This window comes from Podarcis liolepis, assembly GCF_965112155.1.
Source record: "Podarcis liolepis genome assembly, chromosome: 4".
Classification (NCBI taxonomy): domain Eukaryota; kingdom Metazoa; phylum Chordata; class Lepidosauria; order Squamata; family Lacertidae; genus Podarcis; species Podarcis liolepis.
The window spans coordinates 4,100,124-4,120,141 of NC_139558.1; the positions used below are offsets into that span (position 1 = coordinate 4,100,124).

Consider the following 20,018-nt stretch of genomic DNA (forward strand, 5'->3'; position numbering starts at 1 on the left):
GAATTAATTGGTCCAAATCAGAGATGATGATATTTAATTATGGTGAAGATGAAAAACATTTTTTTGAAGGAAAATAAAATAGATATAAAATTAAGAAATGTAATAAAGTATTTGGGAATAAATATAACAAGAAACGTAGAAAATTTAGAACAAGAGAATTTTAACAACTTAAAGACTGAAATTAAGGAAAAGCTGAAGGAATATTAGAAAATTAGTCTTTCATGGGTTGGAAGAATAGTGATAATTAAAATTAAAATTTTGTCTAGAATAATATTTTTTATTTATAATGTTACCAATTAAGATAATGGAGACAGAGATAAAGGGTTAGCAACGTATGATTAATAAATCTGTAACGGGGATAAGAAACCCAGAATTAATAAAAGAAGATGGGGTATAAACCCCAGAAAGTAGGTGGACTGGGTCTTCCCAACATAGTTATATTATATAGCAAATGGGTTAAGATATATCATAGACGAGATAACAGAACAAGGAGAGTTAGAGAGTGGTACACAGGAAATGAGGAAGAAGTTAGTGAATACATTTTTCATCAAACCAAATAGGCAACGGTGGCAGAATATTGAAAATCCCTTATTAAGAAACATCATTGAGATATGGGTGAAATATAAAGGAAAGTTGATACCAGTAAATTTCCCACTAGCTCCAGTGGTGATGATAGAAGATTTCCCAGTAAATTTTAAAAAGGCAGGCTGTTCCACAGGATTGGGCCGATGGCTAAAGGCTTGATTTCTTCTTGTTGTCAAACGAGTCTCACCAACTCAGGGAACGACCAAAGACGCAAAATGATCTCAGTGCTAGAGCTGGAATATCAGGCGATCCCTGAGGTGTGCAGGAACCTGGAGCCTGTCTTGGTGGCAGATGGGCAGCCAGTGGAGCTCTTTGGACAATGGCGTCACATGTTCTCAGCCAGAAGCTCCCACCAATGGAGAAACACGCAGCCACAGCCCTTGCCCAAAGAGCACAGAATGCCAAGCGGCTTTTGAGGCTGGGGGAGGAAACAAGGGGCGGGAGGGAGCAGAAGTGTGGGATATCCACAAACAGGACATGGCTGGCTTGGAACTTGGACTTAACAGGAGCAATCCATATGGCAACATTTTCTTGTGGGTCCCCTTTGTATCTATTTATCTTCCAAGGTTATAAACTGCCCTTCTCTTTTTCTATATTTCATATTTAGTGTACAGAAATTACACTATTTGATGTGTTTTCTTTCCTGACATGTTTCTTCTTCAGAGCTGTAGCCTGTTTGGCTGCTTAGGGACAGCAGTTGCCCCCTTCACATGCCCGGCTTTACTGGGATGCTAAGTATGGCAGCCGGGCAACATGGGCTTCTGTCAATATCAGAAGCACCTGGGATGGTCCTGAGCTGGAAAAACACAAACTACAAACTTGTGGACCCACTTCTCCGTTTTGGAGTTCATTGCTAACATGAATGTGGGTGGTGATTTTTGCATTCTTTATTTATTAATTAAATTAGTATACTGCCCTATACCCCCAGGTCTCAGGGCAGTTCACAGGATAAAATCACGATATAAAAACACAGAATACATAATCAAAATAAAAAAAGAACAACCCTCCTCCCCCACAAAACCCTCCAGACCTCGAGGAGGAGGCACATGAAGAAGGGCCTCGGAAGATGATCTCAGCGTCTGGGTAGGTTCATATGGAAAGAGGCGGTCCTTGAGGTATTGTGGTCCTTAAGGCTTTATAGGTCAAAACCAGCACTTTGAATTGGGCCTGGAAACTAATTGGTAATCAGTGCAGTTGGACCAGGATCAGTGTAATATGCTCAGATTGTCTTGCCCCAGTGAGCAACCTGGCTGCTGAACTTAATGAGGAACACTCATTAAGTTAATACCTAACCTACTATTGGGTTCTTTCTTTTCTCCTAAAAAGTGCTTTAAAATCCATCAACAGTGTGTCTTACCTCATAATGTCAAAACAGCTTTACCTCAAAAAATAAAAGTTATTTGAGACAAAATTGCACTTTTTTGAAGCCTGTTTTTATACAACATCTGCTAATTTTGTTGATTAACAATGGGAGATGGAGTGAAAATGACAATGAGATCTCCATGTTACCTTTTTCCTCTCCTCCGCATTTCAGGTATTTGTTGTGGCAAAAGTTCTCAGTGTCTCCTTGGTGCTCCAGACGTCTCACTTTGCCTCATGGATGGCACTTGATAAAGAAGGCTGGTACAAGCAGGGAGTACGTATAGGATGTATTCAACAGAGACATTTTTTTAAGTTCCATGAAGCTAAACTTTTTACATATGAAATAAAACCATTGTTAATATTGCCATCAATAAAAGCCACCATGATCTACCCTGTCCTTGCTTTGTGTCTTTTTTTTTACTTGGCTGGAATCAACCATTTTTATTGCACAGATTATCATTGAGTGCAATCCTAATTCCTCATATTTTAGCACCTGAAGAGGACATTATTTTCTGTGGTGGTACATTTATTAGGCAATCCTATGGCAAGATGAGCAGTTTAGGATGCCTGAGCTCAGGCAGACCCAGCTGGTGTTAAATTCCCAACCCTGTTCAGCTGAAGCTACACCAGAGTTATTTACTCTCCCGAGCTCAGCCAGGGCTCAGCTGGCTGGGTTGAAAATGACCAGGGTGTAAAATGACCAGGGAGGAAAGACTTAGGCTGGTTCTTACACCTCTTCAGCTTGGTCACATGACCTGGCTGTCACAAAAGTACCACAAAGAGATGGCATATGAAGTGTTTAGCAGACAGGTAGTCTTCCAAAGAAAGCCAAACAGCAAGTCTAGGAGGTAGGGTTTGAAGTGCATCACAAAGCAGGTCCAGGAAGCAGCAGTCTAAAAAGTGTGTCATGTAGTTTTACTAAGGATATTTATAATAACTGGGGAAGGCCAGCCATACCCTCCTACTCAGAAGTCCAATTAACAACACCTGCCTCTACTGGACAATCAAATACTTAAAAAAAAATCCCCACCCAATTGGAGACACCTTCCTGTGCTAAAAATCAATTTCATTGCACTGGCAACCCAACATAGAACACTATTTTAAAGGACAAAAGGAGCTCACAGTCTACACAGGGGAGGGAGATGAGGCAGGGGTAAACCGGGAATAAAATTTTAAATGTTTCAATTGCTTGTGGTTAGGTTTAGTTACAGGCTCACATGCAGTAGTGCACAGGAGCTAGGGGACGGAGCCAAAGGTTTACTACTGCAGATGAGATTAGAGACTCAATAGGCCTTTCATTCTGACTCATAATGCTGCTTTTCCACAACACAGCCTGGATTGTCTTGCTGTGACTTCTGCAGTCAAGGCATGGAGAGAACTAAAATTAGATTTGTGAAACTCGTAATACAAAGTAGCACAGAAGTTCTAAACCACTTGAAGCACATATGAAATATGTATTATGCTTTGCAATTGTACTTCTAAAAACACTACAGATCACATTCTAAGTGTTGCATATCAGTGTTACAGCTGATGCTTTATATGCAGATGGTACCAGGCTCAATCTCCAGGGATGATTGAGAAAGACTTCTTCAAACCCCCCGGAGAGGTGCTGCCAGGCAATGCGGATGTGGATGGAACAATAGTTTGACAGTGCTGCTTCCTGAATTGAGCCATAAGCGCTTCTTTAACACACATTGGGATCCCGAGATGGCATGATAACCACTGAAACACTCTTTTCCCATGCTCTCATTCAATTTCCCTCAACGGTCTAAGCATGTGAATCACTCTGATCACAGACTCATGGGCTACTAGGCTGCTGCTTTGGGAGACAATGAGATGGCAGCTCAGTCTTTGTGCCAAATGTGCATGGCAAAGGTGTATTGTTCCACCAGCATGCAATCCTGTTCTCTGAAAGTTTGCCCAATTTAGGATATCTGATTGATTACAGATGTAAACAGGTTTGGTGTAGGCATTGGGTGTGTGCCTTAAATCAACTGCCTGCTGGTTGATGGATGGAAGGGCTTGACCAGGGGCAGGTTCACCGTATGACATGCACTGCATATGACCCACCGCCCTTCAGCCCTTGAGTTGGGCGTCTGGACAAGAAACAGCCCCACTCCCCGGCTCCCTTAAGGGGATTAAAAAGGAATTATTGCTCTTATGTGCAAAAGTCAATGGATTTCAGTGTTCTCCTGCTTTTAGATATTCCCTTGGGCCACTTTTTAAAAAATGCTACTTTGGTGCATTTAGATTGTATTCCAACATTAAAAAATGCAGCACATTATCCTTTTTTCAAAGTACAACAAAGGCTGAGATACTGTACACATATGTCATGTAATTGTATTATATACATAGCAAGAAAAACTGTCATACAAGAGTTTATATTTCATAATATATCTAGCTAGGAAAAGGTAGATTGTCACCAAATTTGTTCATAAACTGAGGTCACTCTTAGGCTTCGAATCATGCAAATTTGTATGTACAGTGGTGCCTCGCAAGACGAAATTAATTCGTTCCGCAAGTCTCTTCGTCTTGCGGTTTTTTCATCTTGCGATGCACGGTTTCCCATAGGAATGCATTGAAAATCAATTAATGCGTTCCTAGGGAAACCGCCTTCAGACCAGGTCCGGGGACAGTCTGTCCCCGGACCTCTTCTGAAGGCTGGGGGGGGGGACACAAGGGCTTTTCTTCCCACCCCCAGCATTTTAAAAAACCCCGGGACAGCGGACGACTTCTCCGCTGTCCGGGCGATCTTAAAATGCTGGCGGGCGGCATTTTAAAATCGCCCCGGACAGCAGAGGACTTCTCCGCTGTCCGGGGCGATTTAAAAGCCCCTGGGAAGGCAGGCAGGGGGGACAAAGACTTTTGCCCCCCGCCAGCCTTCAGAAGAGGTCCTGGACCTCTTCTGAAGGCGGGCGGGGGGCGAAAGTCTTTGCTCCCCCCCGCCTGCCTTCAAAAGGTGTCCCTGCGGCGGCGGGAGGTGTCCCCTGCCCCCCGCCCGGCTTCGGAGCACCGGGAGAAGCGATCTCCCCGCAGCCCCTTGCTGCAAAAGACGTCCGGGGGAAGCGGGGAAGCGAAGCGCTTCTTCCCCGCTTCCCCCGGACCTCTTCTGAAGCAAGGGGCTGCAGGGAGATCGCTATCTCCCCCCAGCCCCTTGCTGCAAAAGACGTCCGGGGGAAGCGGGGAAGCAAAGCGCTTCTTCCCCGCTTCCCCCGGACGTCTTTTGCAGCAAGGGGCTGCAGGGAGATCGCTATCTCCCCGCAGCCCCTTGCTTCAAAAGAGAAGACCCGCTGTCCCCGGGGCAAGCTTCGTTTTGCGAAGCAAGCCCATAGGGAAATTCGTCTTGCGAGGCAACTCGAAAACGAAAAAACCTTTCGTTTTGCGAGTTTTTCGTCTCGCGAGGCGTTCGTCTTGCGGGGTACCACTGTATTCTATACAGAGGCATGGGGGGGCTGAGGGGGCTGCAGCCTCAGGCACATTTTTGGGAGGGGGTGAGATCAGGTGCCCCCCCCCCCGCGAGGAAGCTGCTGAGGCTGGGGGTGCTACGCCCCTGATTCTATACACATAGCCGTTAGCGCTTTAAACTAAATGTGAGTTGTTTTTCTGAATAGACATGCATAGGATTGTACTGCCATCTATTGAGACATGACTGTTGAGGAGTTATTTCTGCTGGAATTTAAGGTGCAGTACAATGGTTTAACTTTATCTGCCTGTTGTTGCAGAAGCAACAAGACATCAAGAAATTAGTTAAAAGAGACTATTTATCTCAGGAATGGGGGACCACCACATGTTATTGCACATTGGTCAAGGTAGCTGGGGCTGTTGAAAGTTAGATTCAAGCAAACCTTGGTGACCTTGTCTTAGATGAGGCATAGTGAGAAGCAACAAGCTAACAACTATGGGATCATCTGCACTTCCACTTTGCCTGTCCCTAGAAAGCATGGGTCCAAGCAGCTTTGCCTTAGCTCTGACACTTCCCCCTGGAAAACCTGCTCTTTAGTGCTAAACTTGAACAAATAGCGCTCCGTGGACAATCCGATTGCCATTCGTTCTGATTCAGTGCTTTCCCAGGGGAAAGCAGTAGAGAAAGTGCAAGTGTGGACAAGCCCCATGTTTCAATCACGACAGTCTCAGTATGGAGGCTATCAGAAAGTTCACCTCCCAGGCACCGTTGTTAAAGATTTCACCATTAATGTCAAAGGTCGTCATTTCCAATCCACAACCTCAAGCTACATAACTGTTTATTGCTTCCATTATGAGAACTGTTTTCTTTCGTTTCGAAAAATTCTATTTAGTCTGGAATAATGGCATAAAACACGTCACATAACAGACAGCAAATAAGAAAGAAAAAAGTTACAGTCGCTTAATGCAAGATAAGTACATTTAGGGAAGGAGATAAAAGTGCTATTGTGCTAATCCAAAAGAGAATCTCTTATTTCATGATGGCTGTATTTTCTTGGGAAACTTTGATAAGAGAATGAAAAAATATTTTTCGTGTATGCTTCAAATAGAACACTATAAAGTTGCCCCATGGGCATGGATGCTCCAAGGGGGTACCAGGTATTTCTCCTTTGGTGCTCGCTTTAGGGCTGAACCCCTTACCTGAGGCACTTCACAAAAGCTAGATTCCTGGGTCAGAGTAAAAAATAAAGAGAACACAACCAGGCAAAAGTCCAAAAGCACAGTGGGCTGCTCAGCCTTTGATTGTTTATTTGTCGTGACAAAGATTCAACCTCTCTAAAAGCAAAGAAAGGAGAACCCTGAGACAAAGGGGGTTTGCCTTTTGAGTCTTACATTTGGCGCAAAACAGTAAAAAAATCCCACCCCACAAGTGTCAGTGAAGCGTAGGCAAATGTCAAAGAGACATCCCAAAATTGGGAGGGGTTACAGCAGGTGAGGTAGGTCAAAATTGCCTGTGTCAATCAAAGCATTTGGAATTTACAAGCCTTATACCTTTCCAGACAAAGTTTACACCTGGCATTGACATTCCAATGGGTTTCTGCAAGTTACAAACAGGTGACATTGTGTGCAATCTACATAACCGGCACATCCTATTCAGTAGACAGTCTGGGTAAACAGAGGCATACTCAGTGCTATTTTTCTAGAAAAAGGTGCCAGAAATGGCCTGGGTTTTCAGGGGTTGTGTGTGTGATGTAGTGCTTTGTGAAGACATATTGACACGTTTATGTACATGAGGACTGAGGAGGGGGAGGTCATTCTCCCATATCACCACAAATAGTTCTCCCTATCCCCTTTGCTCTTCCAGCTTTCAATCATTGTATCAAGGTCTATGGTATAAGATGGATACAATGGATTAAACTTTGCTTGCCTTACAGTGGTCTTTGCCATTTGTTCACTTCCAAATACTCAATTCCTATAACCTTCCAGTGTACCAAGTTCGTTTTCAAGTCTCTCATTCATAGATCTGTTAGGTCAGTCAGGCTGCCAGCGGCATTTGAACTCCATGTATTAATGTATTCTTAGTTTGACACTATTGCAGATTTTGGGACAACATACTTTAATTATTTCAAGATGATGCATTTTGTGTGGTTTTGAGGTATGACTTTGTGGGAGGTAAGCACAGAGTAATTAGACTAAATTTAACTGATTAAATTCAGAAGAAGGAGATTAAGTCTTAATAACACAACAGCTCTGTGTGATGCATCTTGAAGAGATTTAGCTAAATGCAAACTCCCGTGAAACCAAGAAGAACTAAATGCTGTTACGCAAAGACTCAAGTATAAGTAAAGTACGTAAATTAAAGAACCAGGCAGCCCCTAATGTGTTTGCTGGTTTTGCCTGCTTTCCTGCTGCTGCCACCGGTAACTCTGCATTTATTTTTCTGAGCTGTGAATCATTTACATAATGTGAAGTGTAGAGATTTAATCAAAACCAATGGTCTTTGACATCCCAATTAGTAAGATGAATGCCACCTACTTTCTGTGTAGGTTGCTAAGTTCATATTTTCAAAAGATCCAGAAGTGTGCATTTACAAAATGTTATGTACTTAAAGTAAATTATGCGCGAAGAACAAAATAAAGGTCATGATCCAGCAAGACTCTCCTATGTGCATGGTGTGAAGTGCTGCTGCTTTCATTGGGCTGATTTAAAGGGGATCCTACCATAAATGGAAGACATTTCCTCTTGCCCAAGGGTGGTCCACAATTTCTGCAGATTTCACTCTCCAGCTGAAGCCATCATAGAGTAATAGAACCATAGAGTTGGAAGGAACCCCAAGGGGCATCTAGTCCAACTCCTTGCAATGAAGGAATCACAAGGATCTCAGACAAAGTCTCCACTCTCTGCAGGTGCAGGTGAAGTTGATGTGCTGCTCCGGGCATTGGCTGCCTGTCTGAGGCCTCTTGTGGCCTCTGCTCTGGCGGGGGGGCCAGCTCCTCCCCCACTCCACCCTCAACTTTCTGCTTGGGCCTGGTGGAACTTTGACCAGAGGGCTGCCCCTCCTGGTGCCAGTCTCCAGGTGTAGTCCCTGGCTCTGCTGTTTATTGCATAAAAGAACACCTCTGTGCTGTGACGGGTGAGCCCTCGCAGCGTGTCCCTCCTCAATAGCAGAAGTCGGGGTGGGGACATGGCTTTTGAAGAGCAGTGCCAAAGTGGTGCCCATGGACACTCCCCTCATTCCATCTTTCACATGGGGGGGGGGGTCAGGCGGTGCAGGGCCTTCACTATGGAGGATGGGGTAGGAAAGTCTAATTCCATGACCAAAGATCTGATTGTGGTGGTTAGTCATGTTGCTGCTTCCACAAATTGTCTCCTGTGCCTAAGAAGGTTCATAGCGTTTCATCTACATTGTAAGCAAGTGCTTGAGCCATCTTCAGAGCTAATGAAAATATGTACCTTAGTTGTAAAGGGGTTTACTCTTCAACAACAGTGCCATTTATTTTGTTTCTTCCTCTTTACAAATTAGCAGTATGTGAGTGTAGCCAATATATGGAACTGAACGCTGAAAAAAAGCATGGAATTTTGCAAATTGCTAGCATTTACAACGGCATTGGGGAAGCTGTGATCATCCAAATTTTGTAGGACTACACCTCCCATCATTCCTGCCTGTTGGCCATGGTTGGGGTTGCTGGGACTTGATCATCTGGAGGGCAACAGAATCCCTCTCCCTGCTTTACAGGAAGACATGGGGCTCAACTATACAGCTGCAAATAAAATGTTTTAAGTGACTTGTAAAGTGCAATATACAAATGTGACACCAGATAGCGATGGTGAACTATGGCAATTTTAATATATTTTTCGAAATGTTTTTTAAAAAAACATTTTCTCAGTGTTTTTTTTATGTGTGTAGATTTCACCATGGAATTGCTACTGGTGATGGTGGTATGGAGACAATGGCTAATGGGATGGTGAGTATAGGCTATCGCAGTAGCTATTTAGGGGTGGGAGGGAACATTTTTGCAAGCAAGCCGAGATGCATGGGAAGGGAACTTAGGTGGAGACGAGTTGGGAAGTGTAGGGGGTTGTTCAGACACACTAAGGAGGTAATGAAAATAATCATACTGAGAGAGTAAAATTGGTAGAGGGGCTGGACAGGTGAGGTGGCTGTGATGGGAAGGGGGCACTGGCAGGCACCAAAAAGATACCTACCAGAACTACAGCATATATATCCTCAGTCTTTTTCACTTGCTCAGCAAGAACGGGTCGGTGAGCTCTGCAGATGTGAAGGAATGAATGTCAAGGTGATCCCACTAAGTTAGCATTGCCTAGTTTTGTAACATTCAATTTTCCTGACAAACTTGAGCCTGATTAAGAGTTCTGCTGAATCCAGATGTTTGCTTGTGGGGTTTTCAAACTCTAGAGAAGAAGGATGGGAAGAGAAAATGAGCGACAACCCAACGCAGATGGAGTGGTAGAAAGCCTCTGCAGGTGACCTCTGGCCAGAGTGATCTGACCTTCCTATGACAGCACACTGGATGCAGAGGGAGAGGTTAGAGAAAGAGAAAGAGAAAGAAGAGGATGAGTCAGAAAGACAGTGAAGAAAAAGCAGGTTCCCTCCTCCTGCCCGGTGACATTGAAAGTTCTGGAGGTTGTGCATTTTTTAATGGCTTAAGTAAGTGACAGATGCATTATAAATGCAACTTATGTTTTCACAGTTCTTTGTGTATGGCTGTGACTTATTGAGTGTGCCAGTTTGGCTGTGTCATTCAGGATTGCCTAGCAAGGGAGCTTGTGCCTTTAAAAACTATAAGCTCTACTTTTTTAAACTCCTTCATGGTGCAATGAAAAAATCATTATGACATCTGCAAAACGCCTAGCATCCTCCTCATCAAACAAAGAGAAATATAGCACAGTTCTGTTAAAAAGAAGAAGTATCAATCCCTTAAAACAGTCCCATGCACAGGATTTGGGGCAATGCTCCCTGGGTGCTTCCCTTTTCCCAATAGGAAAGGGTTTCAGCAGTGAAAAGCTCTTTCTCAGCAGAATGTCCCCAGACTGGGCTCTTCTTCTTTTCAGATTGCACATCTTGATTGGTTCTTAGCAGTAGAAAGGAAGTACGTATTAATTAGAACTTCCCCATGTGGTTATTTTTCAAACAGTTGCTGCAACATACAAGCACAGAGGAGAACTACAATACCTAGAAAGGTAGTACAGATGGCCCTGCAAAATCAAGTGTACAGAACTACCCTGACATATCAGATATGACAGAACAGGAAGCCCAATCACATCTTCACCATACATTTAACGCACATCAACTCCCTCAAAAAATCTTGTAGAGTGGTACCTCTTCAGGTTAAAGACGCTTCAGGTTACAGACGCTTCAGCTTACAGACTCCGCTAACCCAGAAATAGTGCTTCAGGTTAAGAACTTTGATTCAGGATGAGAACAGAAATCGTGCTCCAGTGGCGCAGCAGCAGCAGGAGGAGGCCCCATTAGCTAAAGTGGTGCTTCAGGTTAAGAACAGTTTCAGGTTAAGAACAGACCTCCAGAATGAATTAAGTACTTAACCCGAGGTACCACTGTAGTTTGTAAAAGGTTCTGGGAACTGCACTCTATGAGGGTAAACTACGGTTCTCAAGATTCTTTGGGAAAGCCATGTGCTTTAAATATATGGTCATATTGTGAATGTTCAGATAGTGAAAATGTTATCTCTTTATCTTATAAATAATAAACTTGAAGTCACTGAATGAAAGTTATTTACAGCAGGTACTCAGAACAGCATAATTTGCTCTAACAGCAATCAAAATTTAACAGATCTAGGTAAGGATGCACTTCTTAAATTTTTACTGATACATTTTGCTCATTTTCTTTCTCTCTGTAACTATGAACTATGTAGACAACTTTGATCACTAAAACTGTCTGATGCTTGGTAGGTAAAATACAATTAAATATGCTTTCTGTTTTTTTTTGTCTGGGGTGTGGAGAGTATAAATGTACACCATACACAATAGATGAGATTATTTGTCACAAAGTTAGATTGCTTTAAAATCAATGAAAGATATTCATGGTAGATGGCTCCCTTAACATCTGTCACCCATGATACTTAAATGCTGTCTCCATGTTCAGGTGTCCCCTCCCCCATTGCATCAGCTGAACACCTCAGCTTGACAGAGCACTCAGTCTAGCTCAGGCTTCCTCAAACCCAGCCCTCCAGATGTTTTGAGACTACAATTCCCATCATCCCTGACCACTGGTCCTGCTAGCTAGGGATCATGGGAGTTGTAGGCCAAAAACATCTGGAGGGCCGAGTTTGAGGAAGCTTAGTCTAGCTGCTATTGGAAGTAGCGCGTTGGACTTGATGGGCCCTTGGTCAATTCTTATGGCCCTGTGCTGGGTTTCCTGAGAGAAATCACCCCCTGACCTATGTTATCATATTACCCCCTGTAAGTTGCCATCCTGATCCATCCTCACAACCCCAAGCAGGTACTGCAGGTTGTCCTCAAAGGTGCTCCTTTCCCTTCCACCAAGCCTGACAGCCCTGCAGAAAAGTCTCATGGTTGCTATATTTCAAGAAGGAAAGTCTCAGGATGACACCTCTCACCTTAAAGGTGCCCGAGGGTACTCACAAAATCTTAATAACATTCCATGATTACCTGCCAAATGTGACCAAATGAACCTATCAAACAGCTGCCCCCACCATGCGAGCCGCACCCACATTTCAGCCTGGGGCTGGGGAGAAGGCGAAGTCAGGTTGGCCAATATGCTGATGGACCTAAAAATCCTACTTGGCCCCAGAAGACAACCAGAAACACACACTGCATTTAGGGCAGGAGGATGGGCACTGGAAAGAGCTCAGAGAATTTGAGCAAAGTTGGCACCTGCACACTTTGCTCCACCAGCCATGGCTCCCTTTCGCTTTTTCATATCCAATTTTAATACTGCATTTGAATGAAACAGCAACAACTTCACATCACTCAGGGAGCTTCTTTGCAATAGAGCAGCTAAAAATAAATAATATTACTATGCCTTTGAAGTTTGAATGTACTCTAGAAAATGCTTGTTATATATGCTTTAAGAAATACAGCACATAAGATTCCCAAAATGGGAGCTTATAGTTGTAGCGGCAGCCTAGCACTGGAAGGGTAAGTTTCACTCTTCAAGCCAGGGAATGGAAAGCAAGCATGCACAGACCTAGATATTTCAGTTTAAATTACAACACTAAATTGGAAATGCTAGATCCCTTCCAAAGGCAGCCAAACTCCCCAAAGCATCTGGCTGTTGTGAATAATGCATAAAGAAAAAGAGTATTTAAACTTTCAAACAACACTGGGAAATATCCTAAAGTGTTTTTTCGATTTAATAGGAATAAAAAAAGTTTGAGGATGTGGAGCCAGTTGGTAATTAAGGACCACATACCATGAAAAGATCTGCCTTTAGTAAGAGTTCCATGATTTCCAGTACTCTGTCGAAAAATGAAGGTTTGCCCCAAGAAGGAAGGGTGGAATTGTTGATGAAGGATTTAAAGACATAGTGCTCTTTAAAGACACTGGCAACCTTTTTGGCCCAAAGGCCTTGTTCATCCTTGGCCAAACCTCCAGGGGCCCAAAGGCCAGGGGTGTTGCGTCTCTTTCAGGGCACGGCACTCCACCCAGCCCAGTGCGAGGCCCACCACCCTTTCGCTGCCAAAATTGGTGGAGACCAGGAAAAAATGTGTGGGTGGAGCTGGTGGAGGGGAGGCTGGATCAAGCTCCCAGAACAGGGGTCGCCCACTTCTGTTGTAAGCACTTTCTTGTCCTCATGCTCAGTACTCAGTTGCTGCTTGGTAATTTTGATCAGGGATAGCCAGCCGTTTAATAATAATAATAATAAAAAATTTTATTTATATCCCACCCTCCCCAGCCGAAGCCAGGCTCAGGGCAGCTAACAACAATCAAATAATCCAACATTCTAAAAACATTTAATTTTAAAAATTAATTAAAATCAAATTGATGACAACCGTTAAGCAAAATTCTGTGCAGATTGCCAGAGGAGGGAGTCAGGCTGCGCCCTGACCAGAGGCCTGGTGGAACAGCTCTGTCTTGGAGGCCCTGTGGAAAGATGTCAGGTCCCGCAGGGCCCTAGTCTCTTGTGACAGAGCGTTCCACCAGATTGGAGCCACAGCCGAAAAAGCCCTGGCTCTAGTTGAGGCCAGCCTAACCTCTCTGAGGCCTGGGACCTTCAGGATGTTTTTATTTACAGACCGTAAGTTTCTCTGTGGGGCATACCAGGAGAGGCGGTCCCATAGGTACGAGGGTCCTAGGCCATATAGGGCTTTGAAGGTTAAAACCAGCACCTTAAACCTGATCCTGTACTCCACCGGGAGCCAGTGCAGTTGGTATAGTACCGGATGAATGTGACCTTGCAGCGAAGACCCCATAAGGAGTCTCGCTGCGGCATTCTGCACCCGCTGGAGTTTCTGGGTCAGTCTCAAGGGCAGCCCCACGTAGAGCGAGTTACAATAATCCAGTCTGGAGGTGACCGTCGCGTGGATCACAGTGGCTAGGTCAGGGCGAGAGAGATAAGGGGCCAACTGCTTAGCTTGGCGGAGATGAAAAAATGCCGCCTTTGTTATAGCTGTAATCTGCGCCTCCATAGAGAGGGAGGTATCGAAGATTACACCCAAACTCTTAACGGACGGTGCTGGCACTAATTGCACCCTGCAAGAGATGGGAGTTGCCCCCTCAATCCCATATCGTCCCGTCCCAGCCAGAGGACCTCTGTCTTCGAAGGATTTAGCGGATTTAGCGTCAACCGGCTCCCACGTAACCATCCAGCCACAGCTTCCAGACATCTGGTCAGTGTGTCTGGGGCCGAGTCAGGATGGCCATCCATCAACATTAGGTGTCATCGGCATACTGATGGCAATCCAGCCCAAAACTACGGACAAGCTGTGTGAGGACAAGCATAAAGATGTTAAAAGCATCGGGGAGAGAATCGCACCCTGAGGCACTCCACACACCAAGGAGTGGCGTGATGACAATTCCCCCCCAAGCGCCACCCTCTGTCCCCGACCAGAGAGAAACGAGTGCAGCCATTGAAGGACTGTGCCCTGGATCCCCACGTTGGCAAGGCGGTGGTCCAGGAGTTCGTGATTGACCATGTTAAAGGCTGCTGACAGGTCTAGAAGAATCAGCAGCCCCGACCCGCCTCGATCCAGCTGCCTGTGGAGATCATCTGTTAGGGCGACCAGAGCCGTCTCGGTCCCATGACCAGCGCGGAAGCCGGACTGGAATGGATCCAGAGCCGATGTTTCATCCAGAAACCTGCCAAGCTGTTCAGCAACTGCTCTCTCAATCACCTTACTCAGGAATGGAAGATTCGAAACTGGGCGGTAATTGGATAGATCTAAGGGATCTAATGACTTGTTTCCAGCACCTTTTGTCATTCTTAGAAACGTCTCTCCCTGGTGAGACCTTGGCCTGGGATCTTCCCTTCAATACTCCAAATATCAGCTAAATCCCACTCCTTTATTGATTTCTACCACCCACTACCTCTAGCAGCTATGGGGTACCCTGGCACCCCCAAACTCTGTAACCCCAGATCTGTAACAATACCTCACCTCTGAAAGCCATTGCACAGCTTCAATTATATCAATTATATCGGCAATTAATAAAACAATTAATGATGCCTCCATCCATATGGATCTTGTAAACCTTCTGAAGGCTTCTCCTAAAGACATTCTTAGATGGAATCAAGGTTTTAACTCAATTAGGGTTGCCATATTTCAATTAGGGTTGCCTGACACCTGTTTGGTTTGGTTCCTCTGCTTTTTCTATTGCATTGCCATACACTTGGGTTTTGACAGACATTTTGCTGAGAAAACACCATTTTTACATCCAAAACCCAGGACATGTCAGGATTTTTCCTGACCTATGGCAAGCCTAGACTCAATGTTTCTTTACTCAAAGCCACAGGCAGGGATTGTACTAACGACACACAGGACAGGCGTTTCTCAGCAATGCAAAAACAAAACAAAACAAACCTTGGAGACCGGGGTTGTCATCTTATGCTTTGTGCTAATTGTTCCTCTTGGGGAGAGTTTATATTTAATTCAACATTTTCCTCTAACTGAATTATTTTTTCTTTAAATGCTAGCAATAGTACATAAATTTGTGCTACATAATATTAAAGCTGATGTTAAGTTATGCTTAATGACTCAGTATAGCCGTGGGATCATATCAGGCCAGGTACAGGTGGAAATGAGAGAGAAATTTGGAAAAAGAAAAAGTTCTTGCTTTCATTGTCATTAATTCTGATACAACACTTCCTGGGCTTGTTTGTTTCTCAGATGTTTACACATCTTTAACTTTATTCATAAGCTGAATGAATTTAGAAGCTTCTGCAATATATTTAAAAGATCTTAATTTGCTTCATTTCCTCTCACATTATTTATTACCTTTATTCCCAGGACCTCAAAGCAGAACACATGGTTCTTTCCCACAGCCTCATTCTGCTCTCCAAAGAACCCTGTGAACTTAGTGTGGTAGCGCCTGTCCAAAAGTTGCCCACCAAGTAGAGATTTCAGTCAGGGTCTTCCCAACCTAGTGGCTCTTATACAGTAATAAACCACATAATCCTCTACCTTTATCAGCTTGAATATGAATTACCCCAGTAACCCAGTCACTTTCAGCAGATCCTCCAAGTATCCCTATTTTTCAGGGACAGCCCAAGATTTACAGAAGCCATCCTGGTTTCTGATTTGATCCCGGAAAGTCCCGCTTTTCCCTAGGATGTCCCTATTTTCATCAGAGAAATTTAGGAGGGTATGGAGTTATGTGACCCCTGAGCCAAGGAGGCACCATATTTTTTGCTCTATAAGACGCACCCGACCATAAGACGCACCTAGTTTTAGAGGGGAGAACAAGAAAACAAATATTCTCTCTCTCTCTGCGCAGCGCCCCTTCAGCAAAGCGGCAGGAGAAACTGAGCCCCTTCCGTTTCTCCTCCCACTCCGCTGAAGGGGTGCTGCGCAGAGAAGGAAAGCTGCACAGTGCCTCTCCAGCGAAGCGAAGCCAGGGGAGCGAGAGGGGTTGGTGCGCACCGACCCCTCTTGCTCTCCATGGCTTCAGTGAAAGTAACGCGAAGCCTCCGGAGCGCTCCCGAGGCTTCGTGTTGCTTTCGCTGAAGCCATGGAGCCTGCATTCGCTCCATAAGACGCGCACACATTTCCCTTTACTTTTTAGGAGGGGGGAAGTGCGTCTTATAGAGAGAAAAATACGGTAAGTAACTATACAACCTTTAAAAGACACCTGAAGGCAGCCCTGTATGTATATATATATATATATGTATACCCTGATCTTGTTTGAGGATTAATGTTATAAATGCGTTGTTGTTGTTATGAAATAGGACATCCCTATTTTCATCGTAGAAATGTTGAAGGGTATACTTTCAGTAGTAATTAAAGGTGTAACACTCAAACAGTATGGGGTACTTTGGGTCATCTTAAAAATGGTTCATCTTTCTTTCTACTTAAAACCTTGGTTGCTGCTGCTTTGGTGTTGCTAGGAAACTAATTGGGACACTTAGATGACATTACAAAACACCCAAAATATCTGCTTTTCATCATGAAATCATTTAATCAAATGCTTTGATTTGAATTTGTCTGTACTTTGAGAAACACCTTTGCAAAATGGCATTTCTGAGCCATGTTATCAGCATGTCTATATGACAGGTATACTGTTGTTCCTGTTGTTCAGGACTCCATGGCTGCCTTGATGACCATGGGGCTGCCTCAACATTTCAGTGGCCTGAGCACATAGCAGGTCGCACTCTGGATCTTGTCTTTTCAACTGGGCAGGAAATGGATTATCTGAAAGTGGGGGATATTGACAGGATCAGACCACTTCCTTTTGAGCTTTAGGCTTTCAGCCTATTGGGAAGCCAATAGCAAAACATAGTTATAGGAAGTCCACTAGACCTATTGAACTGTTCCATGCTGACCTTGCAGCTCCATTTAGTTTAAGTATAGGAAAGGCCCAATTCTACCTCATACAGGTGGATGATTACACTAGATGAACCTGGCAACTAGCACCTCCTGGCCAGCCCCAGAGGCACCATTTGCCTGGGGAGGTTGTAGCCAGGGCAGCTGCAACAAACAGCTGTGCAAGCCTTTGGGAGGCAGAGACGCAAGAGGGCATCAGAGAAGAGAGGGAAGGAAAGAGGGACAGAGGCCAGGGTTGCCCATGGCACCCCTGGCCATCACTCAAGGCATCCCAGAGTGCCACAGCACACTGGTTGAAAACCACTGCTTTAAGGACTGCCTAACCCCATATAAGCCAACCCGGACTCTGCATTAATCCTCTGAGGCCCTTCTTTGTGTGGCTCCTTCACATGAGGTCCAGAGGGTAGAAACATGAGAACGGGGCCTTTTCTGTGGTGGCTCCCTCTTTGTGAAATGCTCTCCCCAGAGATGCTTCCTTAGTGTCAGGGGCATAGGAAGGGGGGCAGTGGGGGCGCTCCACCCCAGGTGCCATTACAGAGGGGGGTGACATTCGCACATCACCCGTCCACGACTCCCAAGCCATTGGGGAAGGGGGGGGAGCTGCACCGATTTGCCAGCGGCATTCCCCCCTTCCCCCTTCATTTTGACAGATTAGCGGAGGCTTGTGAGTCGCGGGCAGGCGGCGCGTCGAATGTCCGCCGTAGGTGGATTGCTCCGCCCCTGGCTGCAGGGTGCGTGTGCCGCTCCAGGCACCTGAGTGGCCAGCTCCGCAGCTGCTTCGTGCCATCATTACATGTCTTTAGGCACCAGGCGAAAACATTCTTCTTTACCCAGGCCTTTGGCCATTAAATAATGGATGGCCTGTTAAAGCTGGGGTGAGGACTGTTGCTATGTTTATTTTATTATTATGCTATCTGCTACTATGTTTTTTTTAATTAAGTTTTATTGTTCATGCTCCGTAAAATCTGTTCCTAATGTTGTATACACACCTGGGATCTTTTGATAAAGGGTGGGATATAAATTGAAATTCTTATTCTTATTCTTAATGTATGGCCTAGAAAAATATCAGGGAAGAACATGTGTGCCAGCTTCTGTACTGCCACTATATGAGAATCCTACAAGAGACACTTCCAGGAATTGGTTAGACATTTTTCTGACAGGAAGACATATTTTGACAGGAATATTTATTTCCTGGCTGATGTTGATAAATGTGTTACTTATAAGACAGTTTTGTATGTGGTGGCAGTTGAGAAACATTCAAGTATACTAAATCTCCTGCTATATCCTGTCAAGCTGATCACTGGGTATAGAATCATCATGTCAAGAATGATGACAGTGCATTTGACTTACATTCTGATCTGTATTAGAACATCTGGGATTGTTGTTAGACATTCCCACTTGGCTTTTATTTTCCCATTTTAAATTTTTGTTTTTTGATGCACCCCCCCCCCAAATAAAGTATTAACTGACCAGCCATGAAAACAAATATTTTTTGTTTCTTTTGTGTTACAATGTCCTTTGTGCTTTGGGTTGACTGAGAAACTATTAACTTGGTCTTTAAACAGGTCATGGCTGCATGGGCACTGCTGATGGAAAGAATTTATCAAGCATGCTGATAAGCGCATGGAACATATCTTGATTGGTGAAGAGGGTTTCTTTAGATCATTTTCTCAGGGCCACTGGGCCAAAAAGAACTGGGGACTGGAAAACACCCCCCCCACACACACACACCAACTGGCCTTGGAGGTTCCCTGCTTCCCCAGCCCATGGCTTATCAGTCAGGCTTCCCTCAGTAGCAGTTTGGGATATGTGTACCATTAGGAGACAAAATAGGGACTTGCAATTGCTTTGTGGCTCTGTATCAGGACAGATTCTGATGGTGGGACAAGATGGATGAAGTCTAAATCATCCCAAAAGGGACAGGGACTCACACTGGGATCTTGAACTATATAATTAATTAGAATAGAGAGAATCTCATTGCAGAGCATTGAAATGCTTAATGAAAGAGTAGTCATTAGACTATTGAACTATTTGTGGCTCATCCCTTCAATTCTGGATCCATGCCTAATATAGATAAAATCATCCAGCTTTTTCTTGTCACAGAATCTAGATTGTAAAAATACAGAATTTAAGCTTGTTAAAATTTAAAACCCATAGATTAAATAAATACACACATGGCTTTTTGAACTGTGTATGTGAGTGGAGGACAGGAATATTGATTGACCTAAAACATTTTATGTGATTAGCCAACTGGTTATGATGTTTTCTGCTGTTATATTTTATTGTGTATTGTGTATGTTTATTGTGGTTTTATACTTGCTGTGCTGGCCATTGGACAGTGTTCTCTGCTGCCACTGAGGGCGGCTTAGAAGGTGCAGAGCAGGCCTTGTGGCACACGTACCTGTAGCTGCAGGCTTGGCACCTGAGGCAAACCACAAAATGGTGCTTCCCTCTCCACCAGGGAAGAAAGGGTGAGTGAAGATCTACATCAGGAGCAAGAGGGGAATAAAGATCTACCTCAGGATCAGCTGCCCCTGTGGATCTTGCCACCTGAGGTGGTAGCCTTATCTAGCCTCATGGATGGAACTCTGTTCTCTGACACCTCCCGCCCACTAACTCACCAGCCTGCCTGGTACTGACTAGGCCAACAAAAGGGCAGTGCAGGATGGTGGCCTCTGTGTGCATTATGTA

The 20,018-nt window shown here is 44.4% G+C and overlaps 1 protein-coding gene and 1 long non-coding RNA gene across 5 annotated transcripts in view; one reads left to right on the plus strand and one right to left on the minus strand.

Moving 5' to 3' along the window:
* TDRD3 (tudor domain containing 3) overlaps positions 1–2,342 on the plus strand; it is a 64,942-nt gene extending 62,600 nt beyond the window's left edge. For all 4 annotated transcript variants that reach the window (XM_083501178.1, XM_083501179.1, XM_083501180.1 and 1 more), the window contains one exon: positions 2,120–2,342. The gene's annotated coding sequence lies outside the window, so the exon portion shown is untranslated. The remainder of the gene's footprint in view (positions 1–2,119) is intronic.
* LOC310706086 overlaps positions 1–20,018 on the minus strand; it is a 1,025,148-nt gene that overhangs the window by 646,163 nt on the left and 358,967 nt on the right. The window lies entirely within an intron of this gene.